The 8827-nt window shown below is 40.0% G+C and overlaps 1 long non-coding RNA gene across 1 annotated transcript; it reads right to left on the reverse strand.

The window, feature by feature from the left end:
• Nucleotides 1–557: 557 nt before the first annotated feature.
• On the reverse strand, nt 558–4457 carry LOC140224447 (uncharacterized). Its single transcript, XR_011899725.1, has 2 exons — nt 3663–4457; nt 558–2853 (listed from the first exon to the last, which is right to left on the reverse strand). It is a non-coding gene; the product is annotated as an uncharacterized lncRNA (long non-coding RNA).
• Nucleotides 4458–8827: the final 4370 nt, after the last annotated feature.

Here is an 8827-nt window from a genome sequence, read left to right on the forward strand (position 1 = left end):
TAGGATAAAAGAAGTGCTTGATGGCCATCCACAGGCAACTTGGTCAGCCGACCCTGTTCCTTAGCCTTGTCCACACGAACGCGGTTCGCGGAACTCAGTTCGAGGAACTTGTTCCCGGAACAGTTTTTTGCTGAGCTGAAACGTATTCCTCCAAAACCTGGAATTTCCCCCGTGCTCCGAGCTTTAAATATGTTTCTTTTGATGTGAATTTGCTTGTTTTTGTTTTTCACGTCCTTTACATGATCTTGACATTTATTTTTGTTACTTTGGCGGCCGTAATAATCTATTATTTTGCAATAATTGTATAGTTTTATTGAAGTTCCGGTTCCAGTTCGGACGAACCCGTGTGGACAGCATGCCTCGTTTCAAGGAATAAGTTCCGGAACTGAGCAAGTTCGAGGAATAAATTCCGCGAACTGCGCTCGTGTGGACAAGGCCTTTTCTCTCTCGGCAGCGGAAAACAAATCGCAGATTCGTTTTTCTTTACGGCACTTAGAACTAGAGGCGTTGATGAAAACTTGAGGAAAATCAGTTCTAGGCCGGAGCTCCTAATTATTCCTGTGCATTGCCCAGTCAGACAGCATTGGTTTTTACTCTGTGCTGATTTCCCCTCTAGAGCGTTACTTTGTTTTGATACTCTGAATAATAACGACACAGGAAACAATTCCTTGTCTATCCTTCGGGACCTGTGTGTACGCGTATTGCCCGGTTCACTATGGAACATTTACGCCGTGAAAGTCCCTCAGCAAAAGAACAGGCACGACTGCGGTGCTATCACCTTGATGTTTGCCGACGCACTTTTCAGGAGAGCCCCAGTTGAGACTTTTCCGGGAATAGTGGGGCAAAATGTAAGAATTTCGATCAAAGAGTAATTTTCTTCTTGAAGGTTTCCATCCTAGCTGAAGCACGAGCTAATTGTCTTTGAGAAATGGGTTCCCCGTCCAGGAAAACTTCCAACGACTTACCTTTGTCGCTAATCGACGAAAGAATTCGTCTGCACTATGACAGCCTAAGGCCAAGCTGTCATTAGTGATGTAGCAAAAAGGTACGCCATTCTTACTGATTCACACAACAAAGATATAGCATTACTGTTAAAGAAGTCCTCTTCGTTAGTTGACAACGCCACGTTATCAAAAACGGTCGAAGACGCTATAAAAAAGGATAATCAAATTGAAGAAAAAACAATACATACGCTTACTGATCACATCAAAAGTTTGGAAAGCAAAGTTGGCGGTATATCCGCTAACGCCGATAAACTTGCCAAGAATCAAGAACGGGATAGAAAACTCCTAAAAGACGCTATAACGAAAGATGCTGCAAGGACCCTCCACTGGGATGTCTTGCAGCGCTCCGTGACCCAACAACAGAAGGTGAATGCCATGTTGGCTAAAGCCAACACAACTGTAAACGGGCACGTACCCAAAATTGCTAGCCACAAACGATATATCGCCTCACTAAGCTTTTTCCGTTTCGTAATGGACTTCCCTAGTGGAAGTGAACCTCATGCGGCGGGAGGTTCGCAGGTGGTTAACTGTCCGCAGCGGGGACTAACCTCATGCAACCTCAAGCAAGCACCCGTCGCATGGAGTCGCATGGAGTTCACACCCTGTTCCAGGAAAAGCTGCATGAGGTGACGGGTACTACCTCCCGCGAAACCCAGGAACCTCCCGCCAAGCTCCCGCCAAGCTCCCGCAAGCCCTAATCACCTCAAGCAAGGGCCAGCAACCCCATGCAGCCCACTAATTACACTGCCCCTGCACACAGTGGGCAGTTCCAGGTCAAAGGAAGGAGGAGTTGAACTTAAAAATCAAATTTCTTTCTCAAAGAAGAGGAATTTCCTAAAAAATTGAGTCAAAATTACTCTAAAAATTAATGTGGCACTTGAATCATGTTAATCCAAGGATTTCACCCTAAAGCTGGTCTCATTTCTGCGTTTCACACAGCCAGAAGTCAAGAAAATAAACTTCTAAGGCATAAATACATGTAATATACTTATGTCAAAAATCTGATGAGCCGTGAGATGCATGCCATCTTATGGGATCCAGGGCTCATCTGAAAATGGGCATGTGCTTTGGGCTGTTTTTTTTTTTTTTATTATTATTTTTTAAAGTCCTATTTAATTCTCTTTTGACAGTATTTGTCCACTCATAAATCCATATTTTAATTGAGCAAGGAAGTTAAAATTTCTGATGAGTCTTGAAATAAATGTGTTCATATGGAGCCCAGGGCTCATCTTAAAATGAACACGATGCCTTCATAAGAATATGGATCCGTGAGTCAACAAATGATCTCCAAAAGAAGAATAAACAGAATTATTCAATTGTATAAATAACATCATTCCAGCCTTGCGAGTCTGAAATGAGTTTCCTGAGTAAAAAATAAGAAACTTGATTTTTGGCTAGTTCCTCCTTCCAAATCGATCATGTGTTTTCAGTTGTGGGGAGAAAATTGGATAATAACTCAAATGAAAAGCTCCAACAATCTTGTTTTCAATGAGTAAACGTGGGCTCTCCTTTAAAATCAAGTGACCCAAGGCTTACTTCCCTCTCTTCACACAATTAGGCACCAGAGTTCAACATCTTTCATAAAGGTACCTACTCACTGATCATGTGAGTTGATGGAGCTTTGAAAGAAAGTCACGGTCCAAAATTCCCATCACAAATTTCCCTATCTCTTTCAGCATGCCAAGAAATAAATATTACCTGTACCTTTTCCACCCATGAACTTCCAGAAAATTCCAAGTCAAAGCAGTAGTTTTCACTTGCTTTCACAGTGAGCAGAAAAATTCCAGGTTCCAGGCACATACTTAATGATCAGCTGGCGATTTTCACAAAATCTGCACCATCACTGGAACTAAAAAATTTACAAATGAAATTTTCACAGTCTACCAGGGTTATACTCATTCACAATCGGTTTTACAAAATTTTTGAATTTTGAAAGATGATGCAATAATTCAAGTTAAACTGAGACTTTTTTTTAGATGCAAGCACTTAATTTAGCTTAGTTAACAATCACAGATAATGCGCTGTTAAGTTATTTTCTCCTCGTGAAATACCCATGAATATGCATGAGGAAACCAGATAAGGACCACATATTCTCATTGATTTTAATTTTCAGCACCTGTTTATTTAGTTGAATTTTTTTCTATGTATTTTGTGGGTCTAATTTGAGCTCAAAAACAAATCAAAACCAAGAGTTGAAAACATGAGAGTCCAAGTCACTTTGAACGGTTCCTTTGTTTTCTCATCAACTCTTCCTTCATTCATGTGACGGCAGACGGAAAAGGCTCCAGGTTGATATGATTCGACTTAGCCTCTCGTAAGATTTTTGATCGCATTGAAAAAACTCTCAGATCCCTCCGCAGCTCACTAGCAGTGCCTGAAGAAGAAACTTTAAAGTGACCAAACTTCTAAAAATGCATAAGTAAGTAATCTCTCATTCTCTCTGTAATTTCATAACATACTGGTAGGTATCAAATCAGTGCACATCATTCTAAATTGCCTCACTTTGAAAGTGCATTACTTCAATGTAATTGAACTGACTTTTGCATGCAAGTAGATTGAGATCAAAGGCTCAGAAAATTCAAAGGGATCCCTCATTGCCATACTCCCTCGATCAGAGCGGATGTTTTTCATTAAAACTGGAGATAATACAATTCATACCTCACACTTCACTCAGCAACAGGGCTTTCCTACTGCGTACCACAAGACCGATCGGCGTCGAAAAATAATACGAACTGAATCTCAAGTCCAATATCACATAGTTAGCACTCATTTTCATCAATTCACGAATAAATCCCTCTAGTTTTTATGAAAGTATTCACATGATGCAACTGTATAAAACTGTACCTACTCTGGTAAACCATAGGGTAAACATTGCGAAGATGTGAGGAATCATAGGTTAGAATACAGAGCTGCCACATCGTTAGAAAAAACATACGAAATTCCATTCGCTTAGCATCTCGTATCGCGATCATTTCGAACGGCAAGGCAACTGCGAGCCAGTGACGTATGATTTGACAGACTCCAGGTTTTTCGCGTATTTGCCAAGTTGAGGAGAAAAAAATGCAAATTTCGCCGTTCATAGGGATTGGTGAAAGTCGATTATTTATTAATCTTGATTATAATTATTGATTATGATCATCATACTTGTGCGATAAATCAGTCAAGCGACGTTGAAAAATTTCCGCCGTCATTTTATATTTTTACAGAAAAATTGTTGGTTGAATCTGTTTGAAAATTTCACTGAATTATATCGGCACCACAAAGAAAATTCAACGAAATTTTAGCACAGCGTCGTGGAACAAAAATTTGCCTGTAAAGAAATAAAATGACGGCGGAAATTTTTTAGACGTCGCATGGCGCTTGTGCTAGTTTGCCAAAGGTGACGAGTCCAAATTGCAAACCGCGCAACAAAGCCACGAACATTTGAAAAATCATTTAGCCCCCAATAGCCCCCCCCCCCCCCACCCAAACTCTAGAACGCTTTTGAGTAATATCTTGAGGAACCTGTGAGAAATCAATTTAATGTCTTACTTTATTTTCGTTTAATTTACTGACCCACTCAACAGTCGGTCAATGTTCCAAAGGCTTCAAGAAATGAAACTGGAGGATTTTTTCCTCTCCACCCTCCTCCCCGTCGCAACCCCTAGCCCTAATTTTCAGCACGGGGACTTCCGTTGTTTAACATTCAATGACTCAAAATCGTTACGAAACGTTTTGATGAAAGTCCCCGTGCGCTGGGAATATCAGAAGTACCTTAGCCGTATCCATTCCCCGAAGCATTACGTGATTTTGGAATAACTCCAAAGGACACCTGAAAAGAACAATGTTCGACACCCCTGCAGCTTCAGACTCATTAGTCATCGTATATTGCCCTACCGGATGGGAAAAACCTCCTGGTTCCGGTTATACGGATCGCTGTAGCGGTTTGGAAGAAGGTTGCAGTACCAGTCGCTCAAGTTACTGAGGAGGAAACCGAAAACCTCGACCCATTAAGATGATAAGTCATTGACCGATACGAGAATTTTTTCTTAGAGAAGTATTTACAAGTGTAAAAAATTTTACTTGCTTTCATGTTCGAGAAGAAGAGGGAGAGGAAAAAATTAATAAATGCGATGGTAAAGGAAAAGTATAATAATTCGATGGCCGAAATTCATAATCCCGCATCATCGATGCGATGTTTCAAGATTTACCCTCCTAATCATTTATACGATAAGAAAAATACGTCCGACGTCAAATTCAGAGGAAAAATGCGTTCTTCGCACAAGTATGATGATCATAATCAATAATTATAATCAAGATTAATAAATAATCGACTTTCACCAATCCCTATGAACGGCGAAATTTGCATTTTTTTCTCCTCAACTTGGCAAATACGCGAAAAACCTGGAGTCTGTCAAATCATACGTCACTGGCTCGCAGTTGCCTTGCCGTTCGAAATGATCGCGATACGAGATGCTAAGCGAATGGAATTTCGTATGTTTTTTCTAACGATGTGGCAGCTCTGTATTCTAACCTATGATTCCTCACATCTTCGCAATGTTTACCCTATGGTTTACCAGAGTAGGTACAGTTTTATACAGTTGCATCATGTGAATACTTTCATAAAAACTAGAGGGATTTATTCGTGAATTGATGAAAATGAGTGCTAACTATGTGATATTGGACTTGAGATTCAGTTCGTATTATTTTTCGACGCCGATCGGTCTTGTGGTACGCAGTAGGAAAGCCCTGTTGCTGAGTGAAGTGTGAGGTATGAATTGTATTATCTCCAGTTTTAATGAAAAACATCCGCTCTGATCGAGGGAGTATGGCAATGAGGGATCCCTTTGAATTTTCTGAGCCTTTGATCTCAATCTACTTGCATGCAAAAGTCAGTTCAATTACATTGAAGTAATGCACTTTCAAAGTGAGGCAATTTAGAATGATGTGCACTGATTTGATACCTACCAGTATGTTATGAAATTACAGAGAGAATGAGAGATTACTTACTTATGCATTTTTAGAAGTTTGGTCACTTTAAAGTTTCTTCTTCAGGCACTGCTAGTGAGCTGCGGAGGGATCTGAGAGTTTTTTCAATGCGATCAAAAATCTTACGAGAGGCTAAGTCGAATCATATCAACCTGGAGCCTTTTCCGTCTGCCGTCACATGAATGAAGGAAGAGTTGATGAGAAAACAAAGGAACCGTTCAAAGTGACTTGGACTCTCATGTTTTCAACTCTTGGTTTTGATTTGTTTTTGAGCTCAAATTAGACCCACAAAATACATAGAAAAAAATTCAACTAAATAAACAGGTGCTGAAAATTAAAATCAATGAGAATATGTGGTCCTTATCTGGTTTCCTCATGCATATTCATGGGTATTTCACGAGGAGAAAATAACTTAACAGCGCATTATCTGTGATTGTTAACTAAGCTAAATTAAGTGCTTGCATCTAAAAAAAAGTCTCAGTTTAACTTGAATTATTGCATCATCTTTCAAAATTCAAAAATTTTGTAAAACCGATTGTGAATGAGTATAACCCTGGTAGACTGTGAAAATTTCATTTGTAAATTTTTTAGTTCCAGTGATGGTGCAGATTTTGTGAAAATCGCCAGCTGATCATTAAGTATGTGCCTGGAACCTGGAATTTTTCTGCTCACTGTGAAAGCAAGTGAAAACTACTGCTTTGACTTGGAATTTTCTGGAAGTTCATGGGTGGAAAAGGTACAGGTAATATTTATTTCTTGGCATGCTGAAAGAGATAGGGAAATTTGTGATGGGAATTTTGGACCGTGACTTTCTTTCAAAGCTCCATCAACTCACATGATCAGTGAGTAGGTACCTTTATGAAAGATGTTGAACTCTGGTGCCTAATTGTGTGAAGAGAGGGAAGTAAGCCTTGGGTCACTTGATTTTAAAGGAGAGCCCACGTTTACTCATTGAAAACAAGATTGTTGGAGCTTTTCATTTGAGTTATTATCCAATTTTCTCCCCACAACTGAAAACACATGATCGATTTGGAAGGAGGAACTAGCCAAAAATCAAGTTTCTTATTTTTTACTCAGGAAACTCATTTCAGACTCGCAAGGCTGGAATGATGTTATTTATACAATTGAATAATTCTGTTTATTCTTCTTTTGGAGATCATTTGTTGACTCACGGATCCATATTCTTATGAAGGCATCGTGTTCATTTTAAGATGAGCCCTGGGCTCCATATGAACACATTTATTTCAAGACTCATCAGAAATTTTAACTTCCTTGCTCAATTAAAATATGGATTTATGAGTGGACAAATACTGTCAAAAGAGAATTAAATAGGACTTTAAAAAATAATAATAAAAAAAAAAAAAACAGCCCAAAGCACATGCCCATTTTCAGATGAGCCCTGGATCCCATAAGATGGCATGCATCTCACGGCTCATCAGATTTTTGACATAAGTATATTACATGTATTTATGCCTTAGAAGTTTATTTTCTTGACTTCTGGCTGTGTGAAACGCAGAAATGAGACCAGCTTTAGGGTGAAATCCTTGGATTAACATGATTCAAGTGCCACATTAATTTTTAGAGTAATTTTGACTCAATTTTTTAGGAAATTCCTCTTCTTTGAGAAAGAAATTTGATTTTTAAGTTCAACTCCTCCTTCCTTTGACCTGGAACTGCCCACTGTGTGCAGGGGCAGTGTAATTAGTGGGCTGCATGGGGTTGCTGGCCCTTGCTTGAGGTGATTAGGGCTTGCGGGAGCTTGGCGGGAGCTTGGCGGGAGGTTCCTGGGTTTCGCGGGAGGTAGTACCCGTCACCTCATGCAGCTTTTCCTGGAACAGGGTGTGAACTCCATGCGACTCCATGCGACGGGTGCTTGCTTGAGGTTGCATGAGGTTAGTCCCCGCTGCGGACAGTTAACCACTGCGAACCTCCCGCCGCATGAGGTTCACTTCACTAGGGTTATCATTAATATTTATGACTATATTTAGCCTTATAATTTCTAGTTACGGTTTGACCTTATTCTCTGCTGCGTTAATAACCATTTTTAGAATAGTAATTGACATAACAATTGTATCTTGTCTTATCCTCAAACAGTTTATAGATAAAAAATATAATCTTCTCACGGAGAAGAAAGACGTACTAGTCGGGCAGTACCAAGAAGCACTAGGTATAATCGCAGTGTAGACCAGATCATCGCGAAGAGGTTGGCTTCATTATCAGCGGGAGTAACTAATGTACTACAGCCAGTAGCCTTTAAATATCCTCCCGGGCCATCTTTTGAATTTCGTTACTGCGAACCACCGCCCATCAGTGAGAGAGTAATCGAGGATGCAGTAAATCTCTGCCTCCCGAGCAAGCCGCCCCAGCCCCATCCCCGACCCCGGCTCCTGAGATCCAAAACGAAAATCAAGTCGAAGTTGAGATAACGCCTGCCGATTTAAGGGCCATGCGAGATTATGTGCAAACACATGGTTCAAAACAATAGAACCTAATCTCAAACAAATCAAATAAAAAAAACTCTTCGTTTCTTTCTTTCTAGTTCCAACTGGATCTAATGTTGATTTCTATCTGACTGGAAATTCCGGCTGTTAATTCGTGTTCCTAACTGGGAGCTACCGATTTTTCAACTTCAACAATCTTTTTTCTAACTCATCATTAAAAGTGAGTATAATTCTTTACTATGCCAATTCACGCCGAATGAGGCCACTAAGATTATTTTTCCGAGATGGTAAAACAGCCCGGTTTTACCCTAGTCAAGTTCATGCGTATACTTGAAAATTTGCAGTCTGCTAATGTATTTGCTCCCTATCTTTGCATGGAGTTGATGTAGTGGTAGACTTGGGAGTTTATGTGAG

Source organism: Bemisia tabaci, chromosome 4, assembly GCF_918797505.1.
Source record: "Bemisia tabaci chromosome 4, PGI_BMITA_v3".
Lineage (NCBI taxonomy): Eukaryota > Metazoa > Arthropoda > Insecta > Hemiptera > Aleyrodidae > Bemisia > Bemisia tabaci.